Source organism: Schistocerca nitens, chromosome 5, assembly GCF_023898315.1.
Source record: "Schistocerca nitens isolate TAMUIC-IGC-003100 chromosome 5, iqSchNite1.1, whole genome shotgun sequence".
Taxonomy (NCBI): Eukaryota; Metazoa; Arthropoda; class Insecta; order Orthoptera; family Acrididae; genus Schistocerca; species Schistocerca nitens.
In genome coordinates, this window is record NC_064618.1 from 682,959,830 (window position 1) to 682,976,483 (window position 16,654).

The following is a 16,654-nucleotide window of genomic DNA, read 5'->3' on the forward strand; positions in this document are numbered from 1 at the left end:
GTCCGGAACCACGGGGCCTGCTACGGTCGCAGGTTCGAATCCTGCCTCGGGCATGGATGTGTGTGATGTCCTTAGGTTAGTTATGTTTAAGTGGTTCTAAGTTCTAGGGGACTGATGACTTCAGATCTTAAGTCCCATAGTGCTTAGAGCCATTTGAACCATCAGTAACGAGGTTACAATCAGAGTATTACCACGAACCGTCGGCAACAGATTATTGGAAGGTGGGACGTGGAAGGTGGGACGAAGTCTCGAGTTGTCTTACGTGATTTACCGCCGACTCTCTTGAGACAGTGACTGTTAGATTCGCGAATGGCGTTTGGGAAGGATGATTGTCGGTAACCCCCTGCATTAGCTCTAATTTCTCGAATTTTCTCGTTTTGGTTATTTCGTGAGACGTATGTAGGACGAAAGTAATATGTTGTCCGACTCTTCCCGAAATGTACTCTTTCGGAATTGTACTAGTGAATATCTCTGTGAAGCACAAGACGTCCCTCGTAGCCTCTGCCACTGGAGTTCGTTGAGCATTCCTGTAAAGCTCTCGCGTCGCCTAGGCGATCCCGTATCGAATGGCACCGCTCTTCGCCAGATCTCCGCTATCTCTTCTATTAATCCCACCCGTTAAGAGTCTCAGACTGAAGAGCAATACTCAAGAATCTGTCGAACAAGAGCCCTCTGTGCGACTTCCTTTGTGGATGAGTCTCATTTCCGTAACATTCTTCCTACGCCTCTCAGACTGGCACCTGCTTTTCCTGCTATTTGTTTTATGTGGTCATCCCATTTAAGATCGCTCCGTATGGTTATTCCTAGATATCGGGCAGCAATACCCTATTTACCAACAAGATCTACATTAAATGCGATGGCATTACGCCACGTTACTATGATGGTCTGTATGCCCATATATTACCACTCTACTGGTCAATCTTGCTGCCAACGTCTTGTTGCGTCAATAACCTCCCGTCATCCACGTATTGCTTCCCGTGGAAGTTTTTAAGGTACTACTTGTGTCTACATTCTGTATGTTCGTTTAATATTGTTTGTGGATATTTTCTCATGTACCGGGTGATCAAAAAGTCAGTATAAATTTGACAACTTAATAAACTACGGAATAATGTAGATAGTGAGGTAAAAATTGACACACGTGCTTTGAATGACATGGGGTTTTATTAGAACAAAAAAAAAATCACAAAATGTCCGACAGATGGCGCTGGACAGCAAAACGTCAGTGACTGCGCATGACAATCGTGTATAAAAGGAGCTGTAATGAGAGAGAGAATCAGATGCACCCGCAGTAGCAGCATATTGACGTTACCTGAAGAGGCGCTTTTAGTGAAGTTGTATTATCAGCATGGGGAATGTGCTAGTTCAGCATTACGATCCTATCGCCATAGGAAGGGGATTCGAACGGGTAAAGGTCCGTCGACAAATGCAGTTCAAAGCCACGGGTTGTTTAGACGATAGACCCCGTAGTGGCCGACCGAGCACAAGGCGTAATGCTGCTGAGACAGTTCAGGAAGAAATGGAGACTGTAGCGGGTTCGTCTATGCACGGGGAAGTCAGCGCTCGTGCAGTCGCACGTCGCACCGGCATTCCATACACTACTGTTTGGTTGGCACTGAGGCGTACCCTTCGATGCTATCCTTACAAAATCCATCGGCATCATGAACTGTTACCTGGCGATTTAGTGAAGCGGGGGGCATTTGCGGTGTGGGCGTTTCAAAAGATAGCGGAATATGACGATTGGTTGAGTAACGTGTTGTTGACCGACGCTCCGAGGGTCTGTCAACGCCCACAATTGCAGAATTTGGGCTACCGAAAATCGTAGAACTGTCGTGGAAACTTCATTGCACGACGAGAAAGTCACGGTATGGGTTGGATTTACCACATCTACCGTTATCGGGCCTTTTTTCTTCGAGGAAATGCGTGATTCTGGTTTTGTAACTGCTACCGTGACGGGTGAGAGGTACGCCGATATGTTACAGAATCGCATCATCCCCAGCCTGGCTGAAAAACACCTGCTGGAACGTACGATGTTTATGCAGAATGACGCTCCACCCCATATTGCTAGACGCGTGAAAGATCGCTTGCGCGCGTCGTTGATCCTGTGCTCAGCCGCCACTTTCGTCATGCTTGGCCTCCCAATTCCCCAGACCTCAGTCCGTGCGATTATTGGCTTTGGGGTTACCTGAAGTCGCAAGTGTATCGTAATCGACCGACATCTCTAGTGATGCTGGAAGACAACATCCGACGCCAATGCCTCACCATAACTCCGGACATGCTTTACAGTGCTGTTCACAACATTATTCCTCGACTACAGCTATTGTTGAGAAATGATGGTGGACATATTGAGAATTTCCTGTAAAGGACGTCATCTTTGCTTTGTCTTACTTCGTTATGCTAATAATTGCTATTCTGATCAAATGAAGCGCCATCTGTCAGACATTTTTTGAACATTTGTATTTTTTTTTGTTCTAATAAAACCCCATGTCATTCCAAGCACGTGTGTCAATTTTTACCTCTCTGTCTACATTATTCCGTGATTTATTCAGCTTTCAAATTTATACTAACTTTTTGATCACCCTCAAGGATGTTCATTGAAAAATCTTTTGGTATTCTGTGCAGAATGTGTAGCGCATTTTCGATCGTATCAGCAGTGTAATTTTGATTTTTCACATGTAAAATGGCAAATGGCTCTAAACACTATGGGACTTAACATCTGAGGACATCAGTTCCCTAGACTTAGAACTACTTAAACCTAACTAAGGACATCACACACATCCCTGCCCGAGGCAGGTTTCGAGCCTGCGACTGTAGCAGCAGCGCAGTTCCGGACTGAAGCGCCTAGAATCGCTCGGCCACAGTGGCCGGCTTTCAAATGAAGAAAGAAGCTCGACTGATTACATTCGCTGTCTCAAGTGTGTCCTTTATATCTCACGTTGAAAGCAGAGCACAACGCATTGCGAGATATGCCGAACTCTGGGAAACATCACCGACACAGAAAATAAGATACGTGCCAGTAGTCTATCTCCGTAGAATCTCCAACAGAATTAATGCACTTTTTAAAGCCACAAATATTCAAATGGTTCAAATGGCTCTGAGCACTATGGGACTTATCTTTGGTCATCAGTACTCTAGAACTTAGAACTACTTAAACCTAACTAACCTAAGGACATCACACACATCCATGCCCGAGGCAGGATTCGAACCTGCGACCGTAGCAGTCGCGCGGTTTCGGACTGAGCGCCTATAACCGCTAGACCACCGCGGCCGGCCACAAATATTCAACTAGCCTTTCGAGCCAACAACAGCCTTTTAACAAAATGAAGTTCCGCCACCACTATACCATCGAAATATGATAACCCAGGCAAATACAAAATCACATGTGGCAGCTGTAATAGCTTTTACATTGCCCATACAGGAAGAAATTTTAACGTGAGTTATAAAGTACACACTACAGAGAGCGAATGTAATCAATCGAGCTTCTTTCTACATTTGAAAATTGAAATTCATGCTGATGATACGATCGTAAATGCAATACAGATTCTGCACAAAATACCAAAAGGTTTTGCAATGAACATCCTTCAGGAATTAGAAATTTACATGTACATGAGAAAATAACCACAAACAATATTAACCGAACATACAGAATGTAGACACAAGTACTACCTTAAAAACTTTATTGAACTTTTAGAACACGAAAATGCATAAATCGGACGTCACGTCAATCTAGACTTGAGTGCAAGACAGCTACTTTAATATGAATGACATTGGCATCCAAACCTCTTCTCACTAAAATTGTAATTGCAGGTACTTGAAAATGGCGATCAAGCCGAAACAGACTGTCGTAAATAAAGATTACTTATTGTAAGCAGCTATTTGGTGTATCTACTCTGACAATCATGTCGTCATCAGACATATATTACGCTGCTGGCCCTAAAGAAGAAGAAGAAGAAGAAAAAAACTAGATGGCTATATTCAAAAGTGTCTGAAATACTTATACTATTTATGATAACAGGTGCACTTTACCTAATTTGTGTGTAATAGCGGTATATTCAATAGCATCTGAATGCTCTGAATTTTGCACCATGTTCAAAAGTATCCAAATTGCGTGAAATATTCATAAAAAAGCGTAACTTACAGAAATTTTACAACGGCATTACACCAGTCATGAGGACGAAACAGCTGATCCCAGCACAGTGATTTGTCGGCCATTAAAACGAATGCCGCTGTGACATAATGGATTCTGCCATCTTGGTTTGTGTCATCATGTGGTCAAGATCAATCAACCTCATGTGACATCATGACGATGTCATAGGAAAAGGAGTGTGGTTTGCGACATCCTGGATGGGGTACTGACCTATGTGTATAACATCACAAATCTAACCTTTTTTGCTTGTTGCGACAAGTCTCGACTTGCTGAAATCGGTAAGTTTCAAATTACTCATTAATCAGTTTTTCTTGTTGGAACAAGCTGCAACTTGTCAGAAAAAAATCTTATCTTCCTTAGTCGGTGATGAATGGAGCAATTTGTTACAATTTTATGTAACAATGGTGGTTTATACGGTGATTTGTCATAATTTCATGTAACAGTGGTGGTTTATACGGTGATTTGTCATAATTTCATGTAACAGTGGTGATGTATGCGACTACTTGTTACAATTTCGTAAAACAATGGTGATGTGTGGGGAAATTTATGCAAATTTGATTGATGCTGGGGATAGTATTTGAGAATCAATAGCTGACACCCACTTTCAGGTTATGACACAAACACTGTCTGCTTCTCGAGTTAGAATACACTTGTAAGACCCAGTAGCCGACACCCACTGTCAGGCTACAGCACAAACACACTATGAGCTTCTGGTGTTAGATTACCAGTTGAGATCCAGTAGCTTTCAGCACATTATTTTGCTTGATTGTTGAATATAACCATGTATTCGGGGTAATTATAGTCACCATCTCAGTTCACCATCATTACCCCGATTGTGTTCAGGGTAATGGTAGTCACCATATGTCAACAGGACATAATTGCCCCAATATCAGTCAGGGTAAAGATACTCTGTAAATTCATCATTATTGCCACGACCCCCAGCAGCATTCTAGGTAGTGGAAATCACCCTGTAAATTGACCACCGTTGCCCCACACTGTAAACTGACTATCATTGTCCCATCCAATAGTATCTGGGTCAAAGGTAGACACCCAGTACACTGGCGATTATTTCCTCATCCTGTAAACTGACCATCATTGTCCCATCCAATAGTACCCAGATAAAGGTAGACCACCTGTACATTGACAGTCATTGCCCAACCCTGTAAACTGACCATCATTGCCTCATCCAACAGTATATGAGATAAAGGTAGAGAGCCTGTGCTTTAACAATCATTTTCCAGCGGTAATGGCCGTTGCCCTGTAAGATGGCCATTATTGCCCTTCCCTGCAAGCTGGCAATTATTGCCTCACCCTGTAAACTGACCATCACTGCCCCACCCTGTAAACCAACCGTCATTGCCTCAACCTTCTAACTTGTAAGGGGTACGTCTTTTTGCTCCCATTTATATTTCTTCTTTTTCATGCTTTACTAAAGTCTTAAGAATCTTCGTTTTGGCTCTCTTATCGAGCATTTGTCGGCACTTGGAAAAGTATTACGATGAAATGCTTGTTTTCTTTCTTTTAAGATCAGCAGTCTCTTATTGTCTTTTGCAAAACCTGAATACAGAAATTTCTGTATGGCGTAAATGTGTAGGTGAGCGTTTTCATATGTACCAGTGAAGGCCAGAAAAGTTTCTTTTTCTCAGAGCATAGTAATACCAACCTTCATGGATCCATTCCAAACATGCCCAGTTACAAACGATGCTGCTAACTCACTATTTTCATCCGCTCTATTGGAAAGGAGAGAAGAAAACTACTTGTATGAAAATCAAGAGCTCAGATGGCAACCCAGTTCTAAGCAAAGAAGGGAAGGCAGAAAGGTGGAAGGAGTATATAGAGGGTTTATACAAGGGCGATGTACTTGAGGACAATATTATGGAAATGGAAGAGGATGTAGATGAAGATGAAATGGGAGATAAGATACTGCGTGAAGAGTTTGACAGAGCACTGAAAGACCTGAGTCGAAACAAGGCCCCGGGAGTAGACAACATTCCATTAGAACTACTGATGGCCTTGGGAGAGCCAGTCATGACAAAACTCTACCATCTGGTGAGCAAGATGTATGAGACAGGCGAAATACCCACAGACTTCAAGAAGAATATAATAATTCCAATACCAAAGAAAGCAGGTGTTGACAGATGTGAAAATTACCGAACTATCAGTTTAATAAGTCACAGCTGCAAAATACTAACGCGTATTCTTTACAGACGAATGGAAAAACTGGTAGAAGCGGACCTCGGGGAAGATCAGTTTGGATTCCGTAGAAATGTTGGAACACGTGAGGCAATACTAACCTTACGACTTATCTTAGAAGAAAGATTAAGAAAAGGCAAACCTACGTTTCTAGCATTTGTAGACTTAGAGAAAGCTTTTGACAACGTTAACTGGAATACTCTCTTTCAAATTCTGAAGGTGGCAGGGGTAAAATACAGGGAGCGAAAGGCGATTTACAATTTGTACAGAAACCAGATGGCAGTTATAAGAGTCGAGGGGCATGAAAGGGAAGCAGTGGTTGGGAAAGGAGTGAGACAGGGTTGTAGCCTCTCCCCGATGTTATTCAATCTGTATATTGAGCAAGCAGTAAAGGAAACAAAAGAAAAATTCGGAGTAGGTATTAAAATTCATGGAGAAGAAGTAAAAACTTTGAGGTTCGCCGATGACATTGTAATTCTGTCAGAGACAGCAAAGGACTTGGAAGAGCAGTTGAACGGAATGGACAGTGTCTTGAAAGGAGGATATAAGGTGAACATCAACAAAAGCAAAACGAGGATAATGGAATGTAGTCAAATTAAATCGGGTGATGCTGAGGGGATTAGATTAGGAAATGAGACACTTAAAGTAGTAAAGGAGTTTTGCTATTTAGGGAGTAAAATAACTGATGATGGTCGAAGTAGAGAGGATATAAAATGTAGACTGGCAATGGCAAGGAAATTGTTTCTGAAGAAGAGAAATTTGTTAACATCGAGTATAGATTTAAGTGTCAGGAAGTCGTTTCTGAAAGTATTTGTATGGAGTGTAGCCATGTATGGAAGTGAAACATGGACGATAACCAGTTTGGACAAGAAGAGAATAGAAGCTTTCGAAATGTGGTGCTACAGAAGAATGCTGAAGATAAGGTGGGTAGATCACGTAACTAATGAGGAGGTATTGAATAGGATTGGGGAGAAGAGAAGTTTGTGGCACAACTTGACTAGAAGAAGGGATCGGTTGGTAGGACATGTTTTGAGGCATCAAGGGATCACAAATTTAGCATTGGAGGGCAGCGTGGAGGGTAAAAATCGTAGAGGGAGACCAAGAGATCAATACACTAAGCAGATTCAGAAGGATGTAGGTTGCAGTAGGTACTGGGAGATGAAGAAGCTTGCACAGGGTAGAGTAGCATGGAGAGCTGCATCAAACCAGTCTCAGGACTGAAGACCACAACAACAACAACAACATTGGAAAGGTCTATGTAACGGCATCATTTCCCTCCACTTAAAAAAAGAGGCCCTGTCTCTCATGGCCGTCCGGGAGCTGCTTCTTAAGTCATACTTGCTGCGCCATCGAGTTGTATGTCTGTACTTCAGAACATGATTGTTGTAGGTTCACATTGACTGTGTAGGCTAGATAACAGATAGATACTTAGGAACCAATGTGTTTACATTCAGTTTAGTAATCATGAAAGATTTTGGCGAGAATCATGATTTATTTACTATCAAATTCGCGTGTAATGCGTGAAACAGTCATTGTGCTTTGTCTCCAGCTGGAATGAGACCACGTGCCAGCAGTACATTCGCTTTTGTTAAATTCTGTGTTCCCCAAGCCCTATAAGTTGACGCATGCGACTTCAAGGAGTGTTAAATTGCTGCAGTGTGTAGTTTAGATGAGTGATCATGAGTACGGACTTCTAGTCCACCAGTAATATGCTTAAAATTTTCTATGTTTTTCCATAGTTTAGTTCTTAGATTCCGTGTATGTTTTTGTGTTTAAGTGGTTTTAACAACTATAGACTCGCGCATTCCGTAGCGCAGTTCTCATTTGTTTTAAACGGACTGCTATACCGTTCAGTAGGCATCAGCCTCTATAAGGCTGCATATATGAGACTCTCTGTGTGCATTTGTAAGTTACTTCTCATTTTAGTCGTACGAGGATGGATAGGATATATTCATGGTGTGTGCGGACAGGAGAAGCTTGCCACAGATCGGGAACAGCTGAAGAAGCTTTTGGCCATGGACAGCGGTCATCGGGCTGCTGCGTAGGGTTGTACATGTGATGGAGAGTCTATCGTGTCCTATGGGATACCTCATGTGTCACTTGTTTCGCCCATGGGCTTTGCTGCCAAGGCACTGTGCAGTGTACCCGACGCGGTGAATCTGCCCTCACCGCAGGTTGGGTTGCGGGTGGTAGCAATTTCGCATCGTTCGAAGCAGAGGGTCACTGAACGCTGGCCATCTGCTCTCGCCCATTCACCCCCCTGAATAATGAACATTCCTCCTGAGACATCCTATATATGTCATCAACACATCAATAATGTCCTAGTTGACAAGCACACTTAGTTTGCAATAAGTATTAATGTTACAAAAATACTAGCACTGGCAATAGCACCAATATGTCATTTTATATAATGTTCCTGCAACACAGTACCTCAGTCCATCAAAGATTCGACTTTTGACCATTACCTCACTTTTCAAAATAGCATTTACATTAACTGTTCACAGGAATATTGATGGTCACTATTCATAAGAAAATACTCCATGCTGCTTGACATCATTCACAGTTCTAAATCAAATGCATCCCCTGAAGTTCACTGTTCAACATAAGCTTTGTCACACATAAAACTCATGCTCAAAATTTTTTTTATCAAACCAGAAGTTATTTTGACTAGCGCCAAATCTAACACGGGATTCCTTGTTATCTGTCGGCACTCTGTACTCTCGTAGCTTCCCCACACTCCCTATCCATATGGCATGACCACCTGTTATGTGCGGATTGGACAACTTCTCATAACCATCAGGTCGCACAAGCACAACAGTGTAAGCAGTTAGAAAGATTACAAGAGTCGGGCACAAGGTTGCTCTGGGGCGACATCGATGAGTTCCACGAAACCCAGAAGATAATAGACGCCGTAACTTCTGCACGAGGCACAACCCGGCAGTAGTGAACTCGTGGTATCAAAAACAAAACAAAATTAAAATAAAATACAAACTAAGATCGCAAGGTATGGATGGAACGGAAAAAGTGGATCTCTTATGGACTACACTCCTGGAAATGGAAAAAAGAACACATTGACACCGGTGTGTCAGACCCACCATACTTGCTCCGGACACTGCGAGAGGGCTGTACAAACAATGATCACACGCACGGCACAGCGGACACACCAGGAACCGCGGTGTTGGCCGTCGAATGGCGCTAGCTGCGCAGCATTTGTGCACCGCCGCCGTCAGTGTCAGCCAGTTTGCCGTGGCATACGGAGCTCCATCGCAGTCTTTAACACTGGTAGCATGCCGCGACAGCGTGGACGTGAACCGTATGTGCAGTTGACGGACTTTGAGCGAGGGCGTATAGTGGGCATGCGGGAGGCCGGGTGGACGTACCGCCGAATTGCTCAACACGTGGGGCGTGAGGTCTCCACAGTACATCGATATTGTCGCCAGTGGTCGGCGGAAGGTGCACGTGCCCGTCGACCTGGGACCGGACCGCAGCGACGCACGGATGCACGCCAAGACCGTAGGATCCTACGCAGTGCCGTAGGGGACCGCACCGCCACTTCCCAGCAAATTAGGGACACTGTTGCTCCTGGGGTATCGGCGAGGACCATTCGCAACCGTCTCCACGAAGCTGGGCTACGGTCCCGCACACCGTTAGGCCGTCTTCCGCTCACGCCCCAACATCGTGCAGCCCGCCTCCAGTGGTGTCGCGACAGGCGTGAATGGAGGGACGAATGGAGACGTGTCGTCTTCAGCGATGAGAGTCGCTTCTGCCTTGGTGCCAATGATGGTCGTATGCGTGTTTGGCGCCGTGCAGGTGAGCGCCACAATCAGGACTGCATACGACCGAGGCACACAGGGCCAACACCCGGCATCATGGTGTGGGGAGCGATCTCCTACACTGGCCGTACACCACTGGTGATCGTCGAGGGGACACTGAATAGTGCACGGTACATCCAAACCGTCATCGAACCCATCGTTCTACCATTCCTAGACCGGCAAGGGAACTTGCTGTTCCAACAGGACAATGCACGTCCGCATGTATCCCGTGCCACCCAACGTGCTCTAGAAGGTGTAAGTCAACTACCCTGGCCAGCAGGATCTCCGGATCTGTCCCCCATTGAGCATGTTTGGGACTGGATGAAGCGTCGTCTCACGCGGTCTGCACGTCCAGCACGAACGCTGGTCCAACCGAGGCGCCAGGTGGAAATGGCATGGCAAGCCGTTCCACAGGACTACATCCAGCATCTCTACGATCGTCTCCATGGGAGAATAGCAGCCTGCATTGCTGCGAAAGGTGGATATACACTGTACTAGTGCCGACATTGTGCATGCTCTGTTGCCTGTGTCTATGTGCCTGTGGTTCTGTCAGTGTGATCATGTGATGTATCTGACCCCAGGAATGTGTCAATAAAGTTTCCCCTTCCTGGGACAATGAATTCACGGTGTTCTTATTTCAATTTCCAGGAGTGTATATTTTGACTGAGAAACAACTGCAAAGTACATTGTTGGATGTTGAAGTGATCAACAGGTCAATGTAATGGACAGTGACGTGAAAGGACATGAGATGAACGTGAAGAAGAACACGAAAAGGATAATGGAATGTAGTAGAATTAAACCAGGTGTTGTTGAGGGAATTATATTAGGAAACGAGACAATTAAAGCAGTAGATGAGTTTTATTACTGAGGCAGAAAAATAGCTGATGACGACCAACGTAGAGAGAATATAAAATGTAGACTATAAATGCCAAGAAAAGCGTTTCTGAAGAAGAGAAATTTTGCGACATCGAATATTGACTTAAGTGTTAGGAAGAACTTTCTGAAGGTATTTATATGGAGTTTAGCCATGTGTAGAACTGAAACATGGACGATAAACAGTTTAGACAAAAAGTGATTGGAAGCTTTTGAAATGCGGTACTACAGAAGAATGCTGAAGATTAGATGGGTAGATCACGTAGCTAATGAGGAGGTATTGCATAGAATTGGGGAGACAAGAAATGTGTGGCACAACTTGACTAAAAGAAGGGATAAGTGGATAGCATTCATTCTGAGACATCAAGGGACTACCAGTTTAGTACTGGAGGAAAATGTGGGTGGTCAAAATAGTAGAGGGAGGACAATAGATGAAGATGAATGTAGTAAGCAGATTCAGAAGAATGTATGTTGCAGTAGCTATTGGGAGAAGAAGGGGCTTGCACAGGATAGAGTAGCACGGAGAGCTGCATCAAACCAGACGTTGGACTAAAGTCCACAAGAATAACAATATGAAATGTGAGATTTATAATTTACCCGTCGAATTAAATGTTCGAAGATGTTTCGGAGTTGCAGCCGGTCGTCGTAAGCTTCACTCCCCGATATTTCGACTGGACACCTGTCAGTCTTTTCCGTGTTAGCCGTCAAAGGGGCAACAACATGGGATGATGACAAATATAAAAAGAGTTAAGAAAACATTGCAAGCATATTGGGCGACCAAAAAGTTTTCTTTTGAGGTTGTTGCTGCAGCGTTTATGCAACGTAGCCCGACTCCGATGCGGGTATACAAGCACTGACAGGGTAGGGATTAATGTAGCATTAGCATCTTTCTAACGTGCGTGTGGTAAATGCGAAAAACGTGAGCTGTGGCGACGTTATCACCAAATGCTTCCAAATATGGCCAACGTGCTGTTATTATTTTCTTAGCTGTTGAAGTACAAACACCGGTACACATCCATTGGGAAATGAAAAATGTGTATGGGACAGCAAGTCTGACGAAAACCACGTTTTTGGAATGGTGCGCCAAGTTCCATGTTGGTCGCGATTCGACACAGGATGCAGTTGATCTGGAAGAGTTCAGAAAATACACCAACTCAAGTGAGACACATTCGAGCACGGACCCTATAATCCTTACCTCTCTCCATGCCTTGGTCCCTTTTCAAAACGCCTTGAAATGTCGAAGATTTCTATCGGAGGAGGATTTGCAGCAGGCAGTTACGGAATTCTTCAGGTAGCTGGACATAGTGTTTTATCAAACCTGGTACGTCGGTCGGATGATTGCTTCAATGCTCATGGCGATTTTGCCTCATTCGCATACCGATACTGGACTGTACGGCCTTCGAAAGGAAATCTTTTTGGCGCCCCCTTATACCTAACAGACGATAGTGAAAATCTTATCAAGGATCACGATAATACTAAACAAACTAGAAAGTATATTTTGATGAGTTGTTAAATGTAAATTATATACCGCATACACAAGAAGACGCTGTATCACATCCGTTCGACTCAGATAATGCTACAGACATAACACGCAAAATATGCCTGGAAATACATTGAAATTTGAAAACTTGTGGTGTTAATGATGTAACTGGAGAAATGGTCAAAGGCACGGGAGTTATTGGAGAGCAATGATCCATGGACTCTCTTGTAAAATATGGAAATAAAGGAAGCTTGCTGGTGACTGGAAAATGGTCATCATAATCCCAATCACTTCAAAATCTCAAGAGGGTAAACTTTTTTAAATAACTGTTCAAATGGGTCTGAGCACTATGAGACTTAACATCTGAGGTCATCCGTCCCCTAGAACTTAGAACTACTTAAACCTAAGGACATCACACACATTCGTGCCCGAGCCAGGATTCGAACCTGCGACCGTAGCGGTAGCGCGGTTCCGGACTGAAGCACCTAGAACCGCTCGACCACAACGGCCGGTTGAAATTGTATAGCGTAAGATCAGATCCCTCGTTGAAGAAGATCTCATGGAAGAGCAGTATAGATTCAGGAAAGGAAGATGAAAAACTTCCAAGATGCTACTCCAGGCGGGTGTAAAATGAATGTAACGGAAAATACTGAACGCTAAAATGAAGATTATGCCCTGTCTGACTACCACCTGAACCAGATCTTAGGATCTCTTAATTGTGATATCATTTCATCCCTCTTGCTGTTTAACATATGATAAACGTTGTTTCTGTTTATACATTTATTGTAGATTAAAAACCCTTTATATTACAAATATTTATATTTCCTAACTAAAATTACTGATCAACTGCCCAAATCTGCCCCTTTTTAAGGCTACGCGATCTAATATAAATAACGCTGGACGACTGACATCATCTACGTACCAAACACTAGAAGACACTACTTTCAAAGATGATCTACAGTGGTGTGCAACCTCGGTAGAAATAAAATTTACATGATCATAGCTGTTTAGCTTTATAGCCCTAATAAGCCGAAGCAATTAGCAATATCACCGTATCTACCGCGTCCAGTGCGTCGGAGTGATGGTTCTCATACACGTCTGCGACGATGGAAGGACCCCAGCCAAAAAAATAAAACTCTTTCAAACACTAGGACGGCAGAAGATGGTCCTCTGACTATTACAGCCTAATACTGTCTTCTCCTCTCTGTGTTCTAGAGACAACAAACGCAAACTCCCAGCCACAAGAACGGAATTCAGATAACGTCTCTAAGTGAGTATAGACACAGGAAGTGCTCTCAATCACTGAACGCTGCGTTCTCAACGACTCCCTACCTGGAGGCGAAGTCCAGAATCGTATAAGTTCGCAACAGTACAGTGCCTAACGGTTCTAACTATAAAATCTCCTGAGATCAAGGACAGTAAGTCCCTGTACCAACAAAAGCTGATACTGAGCGACCGTCAAACCCAGGCGCTCAAAACGGAAGACCTATTCTCTCCACCGCTGGCTTCCCAGCAAAGCTCAGCTCCCTTTCCTCGTAACTCAGAAGGCGAATCTTATTCTCGAAACCACGGAATATTCTTCCTCTCTACAGATTCTTCCGAACGCCGACCAACCATATTTTAATCTTTTGTCGTCCAGCGCGGAAAGTTTGCGAGGAAATACCTATACTCATACAATGGTACGCTTCTCAGAGTAAAAATCCTCGGAAATAACCCAGCCTGTGATTTCCGAGGTAACGTTTCCTCGTTCCTCTCTGCTGAGTCCAAGATTTTCAGTTTCCGAAGTATTATCCAGTTATCCTTCCGGCCCCACTACCTCACCGGCCGGCCGCCGCTGTATTGTGCTTCCGCGCTCAGGTGCCCAGACCGTCCGTCTTGGCACTTCCTGTGTGAAGCAGGACCAACACCTGTGCGGGCTTTTCCACCCAGGGCTTGCTGTTTCATTTCCACTGGCGTTCCAACCTCTACTAGTATAGGCAATCATTCATTACGCCGTTTTGATAATAAAGACACTGCGTCACTTTTCATGCAATAAGCGTTAGCAACTATTTGCAAGGTGTATGTGACAATGTCAGTCTTCTTTAAATATTCATATATACGATATACAACCTGTTAAATGATACCTTATTGCGGTTGTAAATCATGGAAAAGTATGTAAATGTAGGCCGCGAAATTATAGCCATCTTTCAAACTTATTTAATTTTTGCTCTCCCCCAGTTAATGGGTAAATGCTACGAACACAACTGAGAGCTACTTTTTTGGATATAAAGAATGCGTTTGATGCTGTAAAAGGGGAAGATGTGTGGGAAACAGTGAAGAAAACTGTACTAGCGAATGACATGTCACATACAGTATTTGTACGAAGAACCTCACAGTAAAGTCAAACCACCCATACGAATGACTGAAACCTCTGACGTGAAATCTGGGTTAAGGCAAGGTGAAGCTACTCCTTTTTTCATTACTGTAATGAAGGAGATTGAAATAAGAGTACACTAAACCATCGGAAGTGAAAAAAATAGAAACATATTGTTCACTGATCATGTATGTCTGTCAGGTGACCAAGAAGGCATTCAGGATCAAATAAACACCTGGGCAGAAGCTGCTTAAGTATACGGTCTCATCTTGAGCCGGAAAAAAAAAGCGAGGCTCTGTTCATGAAAAGATGTGGGCAACCAATGGGATATGCTGAAATGGTGGAGAAGCAGCTACCGATGACCTGTCGTTTCAGATTGTTGTCTCGGATACACGTTCTACAGACAAAGATATCACTCACAGAATTCAAGCCGGTAGTAAGTTTTATCGCATAGCTGATGGCCTAATGTGGAACAAGAAAGTACTTCTAAAATGTAAGAGAATCATCTCGACTATAAAGGCCTGCTACACGCAGCATATTAAATAGCGAATATTAAAATCTGGGCAAGACCGGAACTCAAACCTAGAACCTTAGGCAACGCTTCTACTGACTGAGGTACCCAAACACGACTAACACCCGTCAAGCATTTTGTTGCCACTATGCCAGTGTGGTAGATGGTAGTCGAACTGTCTAACATTTTTATTCAGTAACAATCAGTTTTAAGGTTGTTTAGTAGCAACAAGCAGGTAACAGGCCCTACGAATTTTGATACCTTTTGCAACATACTACTTAAGCGTGGTAGGCTTTTCAGCATTGGCAGTCGTCAACACGAACTGTAGATCGCGAATGAATATGGAGTAATAGATGCATAAGCACATGCAGTTATCTTCGGGTCTTTGGGTGCCCCTTCCTCGCTCCCTCCCCCCCCCCCCCTCCCCCCTACCAGGCATTCAAAATATTGCGTTCTACGAGCTAAAAAGTACTCACAAGTGGATCACGCCTATACATCAGCACCAATTTTATCCAAAGTTATAGAATACGCAAGGCTTGTCAGAAAATAAAAATGAAAGAAGTGGGATCTCCAAACTGCCAAGACTTCAGAAAAATAGCAATTTTGGCTAGCGTCGAGAGGTCGAGTTCCGAAGCGGAAACTTTTTTATTTTCAATTTTTACATTACAAAACTGCTAATAAACCTAAATAATACTCAATACATTGCATTTATTAATATTTTCGTATCATGGATGAAAAGGAAAGGCGAAAGATAACAGACGACCGTTTTTACAAAACTCAACATCTAGTAAAAGAAATTTTGCAGGAAACGCACTTTATTGAATTACTTGAACGGTATAAATTGGTAATGTCTCTCAAAATCAGCCTACATTCTACATATAAACTTTAGATACATATCAGAACGGCGGAGAAACATTTCTATCAGCTTTAGTTTGCAAATAATAAAAAAATGTAAAAACATGAATTTGTTCCAAAAATGAACATCTACAGATTAATTATTTTATAGCAGGAATGTTCTAATTTATTTTAATCTACAAAACACATAACACTTAAATAAAATTCTTTATGGTACTGTACATCATTTTCATTGTCTTTTTCATCTCAACATTCTGGACTCTGGAGCCTTCCCATAGAACACTCGGGCTTCTTGTGATGATGTAATAAAAATTCCCTGTAGTTTCTCTACATCGTCAGTTTTATTGTACTCACCTGGTTTCTAGATTTAGTTACAGCTGACTGATCATTGTTCTTGAAACTTTATTAATTTTCTCCACTTCAGCAATGATCG